Consider the following 17,070-nt stretch of genomic DNA (forward strand, 5'->3'; position numbering starts at 1 on the left):
AGCCAGAGGCCTCAGGCCTGGTAAAGGGGCCAATCCGGTGATTGGTGATCGGAGGGTGATGAGGGTCAACTCCTCTGGCCGAGGCATCAGGCTTGGGTGGGGGGCGGAGCCAGGGATTGGGGGGATATGATGGTCCCCTTGCCCAGGCCTGAAGCCTGGGTCAGAGGCGTCAGGCTTGGGCGGGGGGTGGAGCCAGCGATCAGAGGGAGATGGGGGTCCCCTGACCAGGCATGATTCCTGGGCCAGAGGCCTCAGGCCTGGGCAGGGGCCAGAGCCAGTGATCAGGGGGAGAAGGGGGTCCCCTGTCCAAGCCTGACACCTCTGGCGGAGGCGTCAGGCCTGGGCAAGGGGCTGATCAGGCGATCGGAGGGTGATGGGGGTCTACGCCTCTGGCCGAGGCATCAGGCCTTGGCTGGGGGCAGAACCAGTGATGGGGGGAAATGAGGGTCCCCTGCCCAGGCCTGATGCCTCTGTCAGAGGCGTCAGGCCTGGGCAAGGGGCCGATCCTGCGATTGGAGGGTGATGGGGGTCAACGCCTGAGGGCTCCCAGTATGTGAGAGGGGGCAGGCTGGGCTGAGGGACACTCCCCTCACACACACACACACACACACACACACACACAGTGCACGAATTTCGTGCACCGGGCCCCTAGTCTATAATAATGTCCTTGTTCCTAAGATCCAGGTTAAAAAGAGAGAACTGTTTGGCTCGTTGCTGTTCACAATGTCCAAAGTGAGCAGCCTGAAGGGAAGGCGTTTGAAAATTGGACACATCCACTAATTTACTTTTCCCCAACTTTACAAAATGTGGTGGTTGTGCTATCAGAAAATTGTCCTTGAGACAACAAATGCCAGCAAGTAAACAGTGACAGCTGACATCATTAAGAAAACATGAAGCACTTTTTATGAGGGTCCTGTTTATGGCTCAGTTATCTTGTCCTAAGTATCAACATCGTCAGCAATAAACCCAAGCGTCGTTAAGACAGGATGGAGTCTGATGCCCAGAGGAACCCGAAAAGACCAGTCCACCAGTCCTCACAGGCACACGTCCACAGCCTGGCAATGGCATAAACCTTCCTCAGAGACCATCAAGGCTCATAGCACGAGAGCGCTCTGCCATCTGGTGGCCAAAAGGGAAATGACGCCGAGTGCTCTGCCAAGACAGAAAATAGATGTCGCCTGCATTACAGTCATCGTGAGCAGAACGGTTTTCTCAAGGCCACCAATAAGTAGTGAAAGTTAGGATCCTAAAAAAATAATAGTACTATTATTCAAAAACTCTATTTCTGTGAGCCTCACAAGTATGAACGAAAGCCTCTTAAATTGCTTGTTTAGATGTGCCTCGTTACCAAACCAATGTCTAGAAAAGCAGCCATTATTAAGTCAGCAAACCCCTTTGGTCGTATGCATCCACTGACCAGCCATCCGGCCAGGAACGTCTCTGTCGGTGGTCCGGTGAAAATACGCAGCTCATTTTGGTGATACAACGACAGAAGGGCAAGGGGGCCTGGGACAGGCTGAGAGCCTCTGTGAATGTATTTAGATGGTTTGGGTTGTCATGATCACTTCCCACAGGCTGGTCTATGAAGCACCAGTCCCAGAGACAACTAAAAAAAAACCAGTCACAGCCCTAACCGGTTTGGCTCAGCGGCTAGAGCCTCGGCCTGTGGACTGAAGGGTCCCAGGTTTGATTCCAGTTAAGGGCACATGCCCGGTTGTGGGCTTGATCCCCAATAAGGGGTGTGCAAGAGGCAGCCAATCCATTATTCTCTCTCATCATGGTTGTTTCTATCTCTCCCTCTCCCTCTCCCTTCCTATCTGAAAAGAATGTGAGCCTAAGCTCTTCCGATCGAGAGTGAGGGACAGATCACATGCATCAGGAAGCATCAGGCATAAATTCAAGCGAACTGCCTGCTCAGCGTGCGCGTGCAAAAAAAAAAAAGCAGTCACAGAACTGGGAGGACTGACACCACCCTCCCCTCCTTTTCTCTAGCACCCCTTCATCGCTCCTCCTTGGAAATCCACAGTCTTGCAACGTATATAAGCTCAGAGCTGACCTGCAGCGAAGTCCTTTAACACTGCTTAAGTCAGAACCTACTAAGCTTTTTTGGCTTCTGAATAGGGGTTTGTTTGTTAGTTAGGATTTGGTCCTTGGGTCTTTTTTATAAATTGACTAGAGGCCCAGTGCATGAATTTGTGCACGGGTGGGATCCCATAGCCTGGTCAGTAATCTGGGCCAATCAGGCTGCGGGGGGTTGGCTGTGGGAGGGCACTGACCACCAGGGGGCAGCTCCTGCATTGAGCGTCTGCCCCCTGGTGGTCAGTGCTCATCATAGCGACAGGTCGTAACAGTCACTTAGCCTTTTATGTATACAGATGTTATTTTCACTATAACCCAGAGAATTTGAGGAACAATAGTCTAAGTGCAGGCTCCGCGCTGCTGCTAACAGCCATAATATGGAAAGTCACCTAAGCTCTGTGTACCTTCTTTTCCTCAGACGTAAACCAAGAGCAAAAAAGAGGGAGAGAAAAATACATTATTTCAGCCATCGCTTAGCTCTGCTATAGTTTCCCCACACGCAATCAACTTTCAACGGTCTACAGTATGGATTATCTAAGGCCAGGCCTCCGTGACACCCTCAAAATAGCCAGCTGACAACACGCATTCATATCCTTCCCCTCCCCACACCCAAGTAGGCTGGGAAGGAATAGTAAAGGTGTATTAATGTATAAGAAAACAAGAATAGAAGAGGGAATAGCCAGAGATTTGCAATTTCAAAAAAAATGAGAAATTGATTGGGAAATAGCAACTGGCTTAACAAAATGGACAAAGTCATTTTGCAGTAGATTGTACTTCCCAAAGATGGCCACTACCTCCCATCCTACATGTTCTTTTTCTTTAATTTCATTAAATGTATTGGAGCAACATTGGTTAATAAAATTATATAGGTTTCAGGCGAACATTTCTATAATACATCATCTATATATTGCATTGTGTGTTCACCACCCAAAGTCAAGTCTCCTTCTGTCACCATATATCTGACCCCCTTTACCCCTTACCTCCCTTCCACCCCCTTTCCCCTCTGGTAACCACCATACTGTTCTCTGTATCTATGAGTTTTTGTTTGTCTGCTTCTCATTTGTTGCTTTCAGTTTATATCCCACATGTGAGTGAAATCTTATGGTTCTTATTCTTCTTACCACCCTTCCATCAAGAAGTGTGGTCTGGCCTTGATGACTTCCCTGTAACCAAAGTCTTGAAGCTCTGCCTTGGTCTCTTGGAAAGCTCACTCTCAGAACATTCCTTCTTGGCCCTCAGCCGCCATGCTGCGAGGGAGCCCAAGCCACACGAGGTGTTTGTGTGCAGGGACTCTGCTCCACCAGCCCAGCTGAGCCCAGCCTTTGAGGCAGGCCAGCCTGGAGCAGACAGGGGAGTAAAGAAGCCTTAAACAGAGAAGGTTTCCATGGCAAGTCTATCTAAACCGACACTTTCATCCTGCTTTGTTTTATTCATAGCCATAACGTAATTCATTTGTCTAGTCTAATCTTCATAAGGTCAAGGGACTTTATCTTATTAATGACTATATCCCCAAGATCTAGAACAGGGGTCCTCAAACTTTTTAAACAGGGGGCCAGTTCACTGTCCCTCAGACCATTGGAGGGCCGGACTACAGTTTAAAAAAAAACAACTATGAACAAATTCCTATGCACACTGCACATATCTTATTTTGAAGTAAAAAAACAAAACGGGAACAAATACAATATTTGTATTTGCATGTGGCCCGCGGGCCATAGTTTGAGGGCCCCTGATCTAGAACAATACCTGGCATATAAAAGACAATAAATATTTCATGAATAAGTAAATTAATAGAACAGTCAGAAAAAAATAAAAGAGGAAAAATGCAATCAATGCAATAAACAGAATAAAACTTCAAAGAGGTACTAATTAATATCTTCAGAGAGGTGTATAGCATCCACATAAAAAGAATTGGAAGCAGCTTCTGCACAGCAAAAGAAACCATCAACAAAACGACAAGAAAGCCCACTGCATGGGAGAACATATTCGCCAATGTTATCACCAATAAGAATTTAATCTCCAACATTTACAGGGAACTCATACAACTTAACAAAAGGAAGATAAACAACCCAATCAAAAAATGGGCAACAGACCTAAATAGATACTTTTCGAAAGAGGCCATACGGAAGGCCAAGAGACATATGAAAACATGCTCAAAGTCACTAATCATCCGAGAGATGCAAATCAAAACGACAATGAGGTACCATCTCACACCTGTCAGACTGGCTATCATCAACAAATCAACAAAGGACAAGTGCTGGAGAGGATGTGGAGAAAAAGGAACACTTGTGCACTGCTGGTAGGAATGCAGACTGGTGCAGCCACTGTGGAGAACAGTATGGAGTTTCTTCAAAAAACTACAAATGGAACTCCCATTTGACCCAGTTACCCCACTTCTAGAAATATATCCCAATAAACTAGAAACACCAATCAGGAAGGCTATATGCACCCCTATGTTCATAGCAGCACAATTTACAATAGCTAAGATTTAGAAACAGCCTAAGTGCCCATCAGCAGATGAGTGGATTAGAAAACCGTGGTACATCTACACAATGGAATACTATGCTGCTGTAAAAAGGAAGGAACTCCTACCATTTGCAATAGCATGGTGGACCTGAAGAGCATTACACTAAGCGAAATAAGTCAGTCAGAGAAAGATAAATATCACATGATCTCACTCATTTATGGAATATAATGAACAACATAAACTGATGAACAAAAACAGATCCAGAGACAGAGAAGCATCGATCAGATATATCAAACCTCAGAGGGAAGGTAGGGGGGAGGGGTAAGGGGGGGAGATCAACCAAAGGACTTATATGCATGCATATAAACCTAACCAATGGACACAGACACCAGGGGCAGTGATGGCATGAGTGGCAGGGGAGTGGGCAAGGGAGGCATAAGGACACATATGTAATTCCTTAATCCATAAAGAAAAAAAAGTAAAAGAAATTAAAAAAGAATTGGAAGCTATTGTGGGAGTGGGACAGAAAACAATAAATAGAGAATAAGAGAGCTTTCACAAAGTAAAAATATGGTAGTCGGAATGAAAAATTCAATAGAAGGCTTATCTGATAAAGCTAACAAGATCTTCCAGGAAGCTGAACCAAAATAAAGTGAGATGAAAAATGGAGATGGGGGGATGAGGGGCACAACCGAGGAGGAATCACATCTAATACACGTTCCAGAAAATAAGAACAGAGAAAATGGAACATGGCTGAACAGCAAAGGGAAACCACAGGAAGTCGTGCATGTGCGAAGCGAAACAGAGACCAGCCCCCCACCTGCAGCAGGTCACAGAAGGTGGGGACTCCCGGGTCACATGCGACTGATGGACTGTGGGATTTGTTTGAGCATTTGGAAAAACCTTCATAAAGATTGTTGGAAAAACTTGGTTGGGAAGGTCTGCTGTATTTAGGGGGGGAAAAACATATTTTGTATAGTATTTTATATTTTGTATAGATTCATAAAAAAACTACAAAAATAGAAAATTAAGATAATTATTAGCTCCAGAAAAAGCAACATCAAGTAGGATTTAACCTGGCAGTAAAGAGACATGACCATTATTTAAGGCCCATTGGTGATATCACCGTGGTGGGACGATGGGGAAGAGAAAGGCAGACAGGAGCTGAGTAAGGGAGCGAAATGTGCAACTACCAGGATGCCAAGCGGTCCTGTCCAAATTGGCCATGAATAGCTAACAACATCAGCGTACTTCTCAGAAATGAGGAGCAGATGCAGAAGACAGCAGCCGTAGAATTCTAAATGGGGCCTCCAGGAAAGAGAGCGGAGAGTAGAGCGAAGTGGAGTAGGAAGGTAATGTTTGCCTTTAAGAGCCCTTTGATATTCATTGATTTTTCCACGAGGTGCACATATGTCTTTGGTTTTAGAAAATAATAATAAATGTAAAAAGAAAAGGAAATAGGCCGGAATGAGAAGGTGTGGTGGCAGTCTTCGATGGTGAGATCCTGGGCGTTGTCTTGCCTTCTTTCTCCTTTTTCCTATTTTCCAAATTTTCTGGAATGAGGATATAATAAGTTTGTCATGGAAAAGCTTCAGGAAACATTTTTAAAAAATACAACTATTTATGTCAAAGTGATGGTTTCAAGCTGTTGAAATGAATAAGAATGACTTGGCCAGTGTGCTCAATGGTTAGAGTGTTGGCCTGGGCACCGGTGCCGGGAGCCGGTCCATGCTTGCTGTTTCAAGGGACCTGGCATATATGGCATACTGTTCTTAATATGTTTGCTCACCCCCTTGGCACTATGTGTTTTAACCAAGGTCTCTGAGAAAGGTTGTTTTCCCCAGGTAGGGATTTTCCCCTGAAGTTAGGGAGGGAATAAAACCCCTCAACTAAGTGCCAGGTGGGTAATTAATCCCTTTAACTACGAACAATCATGCTTAAACTACATAATCTTTTCTCCCTGGAATGGAGATAAGAAATGCCCTAACCTTTGTAATAGAGATTGATAGGATTGAATCAACTGGTATAAATACAGTTGTAACAAGACAGAAACACTCAGAACTTAGAACAGAATCAAGAAGACAGAACCTACACAGAGCCTAGAGACAGAAGAACTTTGCTGGAGAGAGCATGCCGGAGGATCCTGGAGAGGGACTGGCTTTGGAGCCTAGAGACAGAGCCTAGCGGGAGAACATGGTAAGGGATCCTGGACTGAACCTGACTACAGAGATTGGCAGGAGAACCTGACTGGAACCTGGACACTGAACCTGACTGGAGAACCTGGACCGAACCTGGCTGGAGACCCTGACAAGAGAACCTGGCTATGATGATCACCTGAACACTGCCTCCATGTCCTTCCTTCTTCGCCGACTCCGTCTACACCTTTGGGGACCCCTGGACCTGCTGGGGTTGGACCCCAGCACACCGGAGGGTCGCAGATTCTATTCCTGGTGAAGGGCGCGTACTTGGGTTGTGGGTTTCTCTCTTTCTCTCTCCCTCCCCGGGGGAAGGCCGCAGAGGGCTTCCCACAGCCAGAAGTGGCTGGACCTTCAGATTCTTCATAACCCTACAGGGGTGGTTGCCTGGAGCAATTTTGTCCTCCTCCACACCCACCTTCACCCCTGCACCCCACTGCCACTCCCACCTCACCCCACCCCCAGGGACATTTAACAATGTTTAGAGGCATTTCTGTTTGTTAGAGCTAGGCACTAGGGAGTGTTATGCCCCTGGCACCTAGTGGGTAGAAACCAGGGAGGCTGCTAAAAATCCTACAGCACACAGGACAGCTTCCCCCCATCCACACACTCCAATGAAGTATTACCTGACCCAAAATGTTAATGGTGCCCATACCTACAAACTACACTCCAGAGCCTGAGTCCAACCATTCGACTGAGATCAAAAGATTAGCTGTCCTCTTTTCCCACAATAAAGTGCTATTATCTCTAAATACTCGGCTTGATAGAATGTGTTGCAAGCCTCTTGCAGAATTTGGGACCGACCGTTTATAGACAGGTGCATCGGCAAGAACACCAGTCACCCCTTCCCCAATAAGATCAAAACACACGCTGTTGCCACCTCTCCGTAGCAGGCACAGATGTCATGTCATAAAAGATGCTTTGCACGATATGCTTTTTTTTTTTTTCAAGTCTTTCCCACGGGGAAGCTGGAGGTGGTAAAAAATAAAACCTGAATACAAAGCTAGTGGGGAAAACAATTTAATGAGTGATGCCCGGTGCTAAAAAATAAAGCAAGAGGTGTTCGTTTCCTGGTGTGGAAGAGAGTATAAGAGGCTGTGAGGCAAGTTCAAAATATCAGCCTGACATTGTTTGGATGAATAATGGATGTTGTGTACAATTGTGACATCACACCAGAAAGAAAAGATCCGGCGATGTGCTGGGGGAAGGTGTTCTGTTCGGTTTTATTCCTGGGCAGGTCTGGGTGAGGCCAACAGAGGAGGAGACGACAGCCATGGGGAAGAGAGTGTGCTACTCAGTGTTCTCAGGAGGAAGCGGTGCGCCACGCCACACCGGCCACGTGGGGAAGCGCCAGGGCCACCTAGGACGCAGAGGGGCGTGGGCAAGGGCCATTATTTCCATTTCCATGGGAAGAAATGTGAGGCTGGGTGAGCAGGCTAAGCAGGTGTGGGATTGGCTAGCTGGCAGAGTCTGGGCAGACTCGGGACATAGGTGGTGTCCCTGGTTGTCCGTGCCTGGCCCCAGGGTGATTAGGGCAAGTGGATAGTCGTCCAGAGTGTGAGAGCCCAGTATAGGAGGTGGTGTGGTTGGGGCTCTGGATTGGCTGGTTTGCCTTTGAAAAACACTCTAGACCAGCGGTTCTCAACCTGTGGGTCGCCAACCTGTGGGTCGCGACCCCTTTGGGGGTCGAACAACCCTTTCACAGGGGTCGCCTAAGACCATCGGAAAACACATATATAATTACATGTTGTTTTTGTGATGACTCACTATGCTTTAATTATGTTCAATTTGTAACAATGAAAATACCTCCTGCATATTAGATATTTACATGACGATTCTTAACAGTAGCAAAATTACAGTTATGAAGTAGCAATGAAAATAATTTATGGTTGGGGGTCACCACAACATGAGGAACTGTATTAAAGGGTCGCGGCATTAGGAAGGTTGAGAACCACTGCTCTAGACAATGAGCTGTTTACTATCTCTAGGAACTGGCTAACCCTGAGAGGGTTAGCAAGGCCCCAGATGACAAAGCATCAGAATCGAGAAAATAAAACTCATGATTAATACACAAAAAAGTGTCAGTTGAGTAACGAAATACGTGAACTAGTAAACGAGTAAACTCGTTCTTGCTGAGTGTGCGGGGATCCATGAGAAGGAGCTACGCATCCAAGAAAAGCGAATGGAGCCTGACAGAGCAGTGTTTTATTCAAATAGCTGGGTCATATGATGGGTGAACAAAACCAAACATACACTCAAAGCCCCTCAGTAGACGAATGGATAAACAAAATGTGCCATACCCACAGACTGGAATACTATCTCTATATATAAAAGGTTAATATGCAAAGTGTCCCCTCGGGAGTTCAACCAGGAGTTTGATCGCTCGCTATGACACGTGGTGACCACCAGGGGGCAGCACGGACCATGGCGGGCAACCAGCAGTGACGGCAGGGCGCTGAGGGAGTGAGGGAAGAAGGAGGCGGGGAGGCGGGGAGGCAGAGGGGAGGCGGGGAATCTGATCACTGGGCAGGCCTAGGGACCCTACCTGTGCACAAATGCCATGCTCTGGGCCTCTAGTTAATTAATAAAAAGGAATGAAGGACTGATCCAGGCTACACCACAGGGGCACCTTGAAAACAGCATGTTATATGAAAGAAGCCAGACACAAAGGGTCACAGCTGTACGATTCCATTTACAGAAAATGTCTAGAATAGGCAAATCAATTGGTGGTTGCCAGGGGCTGAAGGGAAGGGGAGAGGGGGAGTGATGGCTGATGGGTACAAAGTTTCTTTGGGGGGCAATGAAATGTTCTACAACTAGGTAATGGTGGTGGTTGGACAAGTCTATAGAATGTATTTAAAGAAATAATTGAGCTATATATTTATTGATTTCGGAGAGGAAGGGCGAGGGAGAGAGAGATAGAAACATCAATGAGAAAGAATCATTGATCAGCTGCCTCCTGCACGCCCCCTACTGGGGATTGTGCCCACAGTCCGGGCAAGTGCCTTTGACTGGAATTGAACCTCCTCCGCTCAGCCCTGCGTGCACACGTGTGTGTGTGTGTGTGTGTGTGTGTGTGTGTGTGTGTGTGCGCGCGCGCGCGCGCATGTGCATGGGAGGGAGGATGTGGGATGTGCCCGACTCTAAACAGGCCGAGCGCAGGTGAGAGCAGGTGAAGGATGAAGGAAGTCCCTTGACTGGGATTGAGCCTGCAATCTAGGTATGTGCCCTTGACCGGAATCGAACCCCGAACCTTTCAGTCCACAGGCTGACGCTCTATCCACTGAGCCAAACCAACTAGGGCTGAGCTATATACTTTAAAAGGGTGAACTTTATGGTAATGAATCACATCTCAATGGACCTGTTATAAAAAAGCAAATAACAACAACAAAAAACCCAGGCTGTGCAAGGGCCCCCAAAGACACAGGGCGAGGAACTTGTAGAGTGACTGGACAAAGGCAGGGCTCAGGGCGGGAAGGGTTAGGCCTGCCCCCCACGTACCTTCCACACTGTCTGGCTCGGGTAATTGTATTCCACCCAAAGCTATTTATTACTTTGAGACCCGAAGGCTTTGATGGTCCAGAGCCTCCTATTAACATGCAAATACTCCTGGGTGAGTTCTAAACGAGCACTCTCTCCTCACAGTGAGAGAAAAACTTGCAGAAGCTGCTGACCATCTGAGTTCAAATGAGTTGTGCAGGCATTGAAAACCGCTGTGAGACTCCTCCGCTCAGCCCTGCGTGCACACGTGTGTGTGTGTGTGTGTGTGTGTGTGTGTGTGTGTGGATGTGGGATGTGCCTGACTCTAAACAGGCCGAGCGCAGGTGAGAGCAGGTGAAGGATGAAGGAAGTCCCACCCGGACAGAGGGAGAGGACGTGGAGGATGAGCACAGTGAACAAGGGCTTTTCAGGGAGACCCCGGAGGTGAAGGTAGAGGGTGCAGAGACACTTACACACCCCGCGCTGACATCCCAGCCTCTCTGCACCACAGGGCACTCCCTGAGCAGGCACCCGCACGAGGATGGAAGTGGGGTAGAGATTGGAAAGGGCCTCAAGTAGGTACACAATAGGGCAGGACAGGGTGTGAGATAAATCAGCAGGCACAGCATCGCAAGCCAGAGGTATGGCAGGGCCCAGGCAGCCTCCCACGGGTAGAGGAGGGCACTGAGGACAGGCCTGGGCCATGAGCGCTGAGTCCCCCTGCCCCCCACCCCCACCCCACCCGCTCAGGTAACTGACTGTGGTTCGGTTCTGCACAGAATGGGCACAAATGACGGGAATACTTGGCCAGCCCTCACCTGTGAGTGATCAATGGATTGCCATTCCTGCCCAGTGTCAATAAACATTACTGAGGGTTGTAGGGGAGGAAAAATAATTTTCCCTCTACCTGTCTAGGTTCTTGGCTGAGACCACCCCCAACTCCTTAGTAAAAGGCAGATTGACAAGAGAAAAGCAAACAGAAGTTTAATAACACGTAGACCTCCTGCATGCATGGGAGAGACCCAGAAAACTGAGTAACTCCCCAGAGGGCCCAAGCCATCGCCTTAATTACCAGCTCCAGCTAAAGACAAAAGCAGATGCTGGGACAGGGGGAGGCCAGTTATGGGAGGGAACCAGGAAAAGCACAGCAGACAAGGGTAGGGTCTGTGATGTGGATTGAAGGCTGTGCCTTCTCCATGGAAGGGTCCTAGACTGTTGGGCATCCTCCTCTTGCAGGTAGAGTGTGAGACGCCCTTCCCCACAAAGGGAGCTTCCCCTTGTGCATGGAAACTTCTCTTACAAAAGGGTAACTTCCACTCCGTTTTCAGAGCTTTCCCTGTGTCTGCTGTTTCTTTAAAATAACCCTCTGTATGCCAAAGAGACACATTTTAGGCTGGCAGAGTCTGCTTCCCGCCAGGGTCTGCCTGCCACAGGCTCTGAGCGCCTGGAGAGACTGGGACGTGGGCCCTGAACGGAGGGAGCGGGGAGACAGTTACATCCACGGTGGAAAGGAAGCAGAGGAACCTCCTCCTCTGGTCCCTGCCAGAGAAAGACGTCCTCCTTTTACACTCAGTGGGGCAGCCTGAGTTCAGAGCACCAGGCTGGGGGCTGGGGCATAAGCAGTGTCACCGCCTCCTCCTCCGTGAGCAGCTGTTTTCCGACAGGCCTGGAGAAACGGCCTGCGAGAGGGGGAGAAGGAAGGCCCGTCCGGAGAAGCTGCTGTTTGGAGAGAGGAAAGCCATCCTGCACCCGCGGCTCTCCACCTTGAGCGAGCCCAGAATCACCTGTAGCAGATCGCTGGGCCCCATGCCTGCCCCCGCACCCCCCTCCACTTCTGCTTCAATGAGTCTGGGGTGGAGCCTCAGCTTCCGCATTTCTAACCAGGCCCCAGGGGTACTGACGCAGGTGCTGCCAAGCCCACAGCCAGATTTTTTAAGAGCCACCGTCCTAGATCAACTATCTCACCTGTTTTCCCAGCTCACCTGAGCAGAGGGGTGACATGAAGATAAACATGGGCAGAGATTCCATTGAAAAACACAAATAGTAGGATGATAGTAGCAGCTAACATTGGTTTATGGTGCTTTTCCTATACTCTAAGTGCTTTACGATTTATCTCACCTACACCGCACAACAACCCTTTTGAGGTGTTGCTATTAGTCTCCCCTATCTGAATGGAAGATAAGTTAACTAGCTAGTGCCAAGGTTCAAATCCAGCTCCAGTGCCCACACCCTGAACCGCTGTGCCCGCTGCTGGCAAAGGAAGCCAAAGCAAGGGCAGACACAGAGAAGCGAGACCCTTCTTTCCCTCGTGGATCTGCCTGCCGGGGCTTCAGGAGAACATCTCAACTTTGCAAGCGAGTCTTCTGAGGAGAGAAGGAGATAAAAAGGAAACTACCCTCCTTTGCTGGAGCTACCAAAACAAAGCACCACAAACTGGGCAGCTTAAGCAAGAGCAATGAATTGTTCCCCAGTTCTGGAGGCGACAAGTCCAAGGTCGGGGTGTGGGCAGGGCTTGTTTCTTCCGTTGGCCTTTAGAAAGACTGTTCCACGGGTCTTGCCTGGCTTCTGCTGGTGGATGGCATGTCACCTGGTCTCTGCCTTCTTGTTCACATGATGGTCTCATGGTGTGTGTCTGTCTCCACATTTCCCCTTTTTATAAGGAAATGGTCATATTGGATTAGAGGGTCTCATCTCAACTAATGCCATTTGCTATGACCCTAATTCCAAAGAAGGCCACACTGTTGAAACCTTTGAATTTGATGGGAGACCCAATTCAACCCAGAAGAGACGCAAAAATCTTCGGGGAACGGAATCCAAATTCCTAGACCCTAAAGACATCAAAATACTTCCCTCGGCTGGCCAACCTGCCATACTGTATACACAAAATAAAAAGCTCCACTTTCTTTTCCTTTTAAGAAAGATATGTTCTATTGGTTTTTGAGAGAGAGAGGAAAGGAGAGGGAAAGAGAGAGAAATATGGTTGTGAGAGAGAGCACTGATCGGTTACCTCCTATAGGTGCCCCTACTGGGGATCAAACCCACAACCTGGGAATGTACCCTGACTGGTGACCGAACAGGTGACCTTTCGTTGCTTGGGACAATGCTCACCCAACTGAGACACACCGGCCAGAGAAGGAAGCTCCACTTTTATCCGGGACGTTAAAAACTGTCACCTACGATGCAGAACGAGGAAAAAGTAAGAGTATATTAAGAGAATGTTATAATGAGAATTCACTCTTTTTCCTTACACTTCAACTTTAATGTTTCTCTTTCAGACACATCTACCATCCAAGTATAAGGCAGAAACGCAGCCAGTCGGGTGAAAATGATCTTTTGGCACCTGCCACTTGCCAGTGTGTGAACTGCTCCTCTTTGAAGAGCATTTGAACAAAAGCTGCACTCATTTTTGGACAGCAAGGTGGAATTAGAGAAGATGGATGTGCAGATTTCTCTGAACAAAGGTCTAAGAAGTGAAGCAAAGAGAGCTGCTGTTCTGTATCAAACTGCCTGGGAAAGACATAGTCCTCTACTGATTTCATTATTAGAGATTTTCCCACTTCCTTCCACCACTCAGTGTGCGATGGCTCAAACGTAGAAAAACGCAGTATCTGGATCCTATGAGCAGGTCCTATGACCAGAGGTGGGAAGGACGCCCTTCCTTTAGGTATGGAATGCAACGTCTTAGTGAATTGCAGAGAACAGCGGGGACGCTCTTGAGAATGCCACTTCACACCCAACACAGAATGCAGTTTGGTTGACTGTACCTCATCCTTGTTTAGAGAGGGGAAGACAAAAGGACTTGGGTTCCAGCCTTTGCTATAAACACCTCATCCATTCTTTCCCCTAGTCTCTGCTTATTGGGCTCCTATGATGTGTCCGGCATTGTGAAAGCAATGAGTTAGAAAGTCACAGTTAACCAGCTCCTCCTCTCATGGAGCTCAGCAATCACCAACAAGTTCTTTTCTTCATGCACTAGTTTTTCGAGGAGTAAGATACAAATAGAAAATTGAATTTCCTAAGGAATTCAGCTCCATTTAACAAACATCTATCCAGACCTTCGTTTGGCGCCAGACAGTGTGGTCAGGGACAGAAGCCTAGAGCCCAAGAAGGGGATGGTGTCCGTGAGGATCTAGCTGGGACCCCTGCCTTGGAGAAATGGAAATAAGCCAGGAAAGGCTCCCGTGTAAATGCCTGAGATCAGTGCTCCACAGAGGCGTGGACTGCAAGCGAAGAAGGGACTTGGTCTGAGTGCTGAGGGAGAGCAGGAAAAGTCCCCAAGAAAATGACAGGGACCCTTTATGCTGGGCCTTGCAGGAAGGATGACTTCTCTGGTAAAGAACTGAGGAAGGCCCTGGTCAGTGTTGCTAACTGGTTAGAGCACCAGCCCAGGCACTAAAGGGTCAAGGACATGTACTTGGGTTGTAGGTTTGATCCCAGGCAGGAGGCAACCAATTACTGTGTCTCTCTCACATTGATGTTTTTCTCTCTCTCCTCCCCCGCTTCTTTCCACTCCCCCTAAAAAAATCAATGGAAAAAAATATCCTTGCATGAGGATTAACAAAATAAATAAAAAATGCTTTTATAAAAAATAAAAAGAAATAAGGAAGGACAGTCCTACCCCCAGCTGGTGAGAAAGGCCCACACAAAGGCTGTGCTCCCCAATAACACGGCTTCTATCTCCTGGCCTTCCCATCCTATACCCAGGGACACAGAAACGCAGTTCAGAAGGGAGTCAGAGACAGTTGGGCTCCAAGAGAAACTCAGATAAGTCAATACTTGGAAATTAATAGTGACATGGGTCAGGGGAGGTGACAAAGAGCATGCCATCTACAGGGGACGGCCACTATCCAGCTCAGCCCCACTGTTGCCACTCGGGAAAGTTGGAGCAGCCGGGTTTGGGGATCTTTCAGAGAAGCTAAATATACACATATCACAGGGGAGCTGAACAGGCCGCACCAAAATGTGCCTCTTCGGCATGTGAGTTATTTTGAGCTGAAGGCAATCAAGACCCAGCAGATTCAAGAAAAACTTTTACCTCTCCCTTCTTTGCCTAAAAGAATTTAGAAGGCGATATCTTCTTATCTGAAAAACTTGCCAAACATCTGCTCTTCAATGTTCATCTTGTCCTTGAATGACTCTGCCCACCTTGAAGGCCTAGGCCCCTATCCCATTCCTTAGCCCAGGATGGCCTCTAAGCCTCAATTGCCTGACTGCCCTTGAGTATCATATCTTTGGGGCTCCCAGACATAAGACATCAAATTTGTTTTTCTTCTGTTAATCTAGCCTACATCAAATTTAATTATTAGATCGGCCAAGGAAACCTAGAAGGGAAGAAGAGAACATTTTCCACCTCTATAAATACACACACACACACACACACACACACACACTATCCTATATAATAAAAGGGTAATATGCAAATTGACCCTAACAGCAGAACAACTGGGAATGACAGGTCACTATGACACACACTGACCACCAGGGGCAGACGCTCAATGCAGGAGCTGCCCCTGGTGGTCAGTGTGCTCCCACAGAGGGACCTCTGCTCAGCCACAAGCCAGGCTGATGGCTGCCAGTACAGCGGTGGTGGTGGGAGCCTCTCCCGCCTCCTCAGCAGCGTTAAAGATGTCCGACTGCAGCTTAGGCCTGCTCCCTGCTGGCAAGTGGACATCCCCTGAGGGCTCCCGGGCTGCCAGAGGGATGTCTGACTGCCAGCTTAGGCCCGATCCTCCGGGAAGTGGGCCTAAGCCAGCAGGTGGTCATCCCCTGAGGGGTCCCAGACTGCGAGAGGGCACAGGCTGGGCTGAAGGACCCCCCGAATGCACAAATTTTTGTGCACCGGGCCTCTAATATATATATAGATATCCTCACCCAAGGATATTTTTCCATTGATTTTTAGAGAGAGTGGAAGGGAGGGGGAGAGACAGAGAGAAACATCAATGTGAGAGAGACACCTTGATTATAAATTTTTTTCTTAATGTTAAATATCCTTAACACATTATCACATTATGCAGGGCGAATAAAAGGCATCTGTGTCTGCGGGCCAAATTCAGACCCACAGGCCACCTTGGGATATGTCAAGGGGAAGCTGAGGTTCTGAGCGACAAGTAACTTGCAGAGGCCACAACTAGTAAGTGCATAGACTGGGGTTCAAATCTTGGGCCATTGGACCCCAGAGTCAAGCTTGTGGAAGGGCTAGGTGAAGAAGGGGAAATCATCCCAGGTATGGAGCTGGGAGTTGTGGAGGGAAGAGGAAAGATGCTGTGAAGGCACCAACAAGGAAAGGAGTTGGTAATCTTGGGGCCTGACAGTCTAGCAGAAGAATATTTCAGATGCACTCACGTGGGAAGGGCGCCCAGAGGAAGTGGCAAGATTGAAACTACGACATCTTTGCTATTGGAAGAGACCAGTAAGTGACCAGGAAGAGGAATACTTGGAAATCATCAGCTGTGGGTACTAAATTCCAGGGGTCCAGGACTCAAGAGTGGCTTCAAATATTAAAATGAAACTGTTTTACCAGTGAAAGAAAAACACCAATCTGACCAAAATAAACCTAAAAAAACAAACAAACAAACAAAAAAACAACCCCTGAATCCTGGACCTCCACTCCCAGCCCTTCCTTCAAGCCACAATTTATTTCCATTAATAATTAAAACAACACCCCCCAGGCACATTCATGACCCACAGTCTAGCTCTGCCCTGTGGGGTTCCACAGTGAACATTTGCATGTGTCAGAGTAAGAGCATGTCCCTCAACCTCTCCATTCTCCAGAGAGAACCCAGGGCCTTGCGAAGGTGAGACCACAAACACCTGAACACCTCCACTGTGTGTGTGCGCGCGCGCGTGTGTGTG

The sequence above is a fragment of the Myotis daubentonii genome, chromosome 7 (genome assembly GCF_963259705.1).
Source record: "Myotis daubentonii chromosome 7, mMyoDau2.1, whole genome shotgun sequence".
NCBI classification, from domain to species: domain Eukaryota; kingdom Metazoa; phylum Chordata; class Mammalia; order Chiroptera; family Vespertilionidae; genus Myotis; species Myotis daubentonii.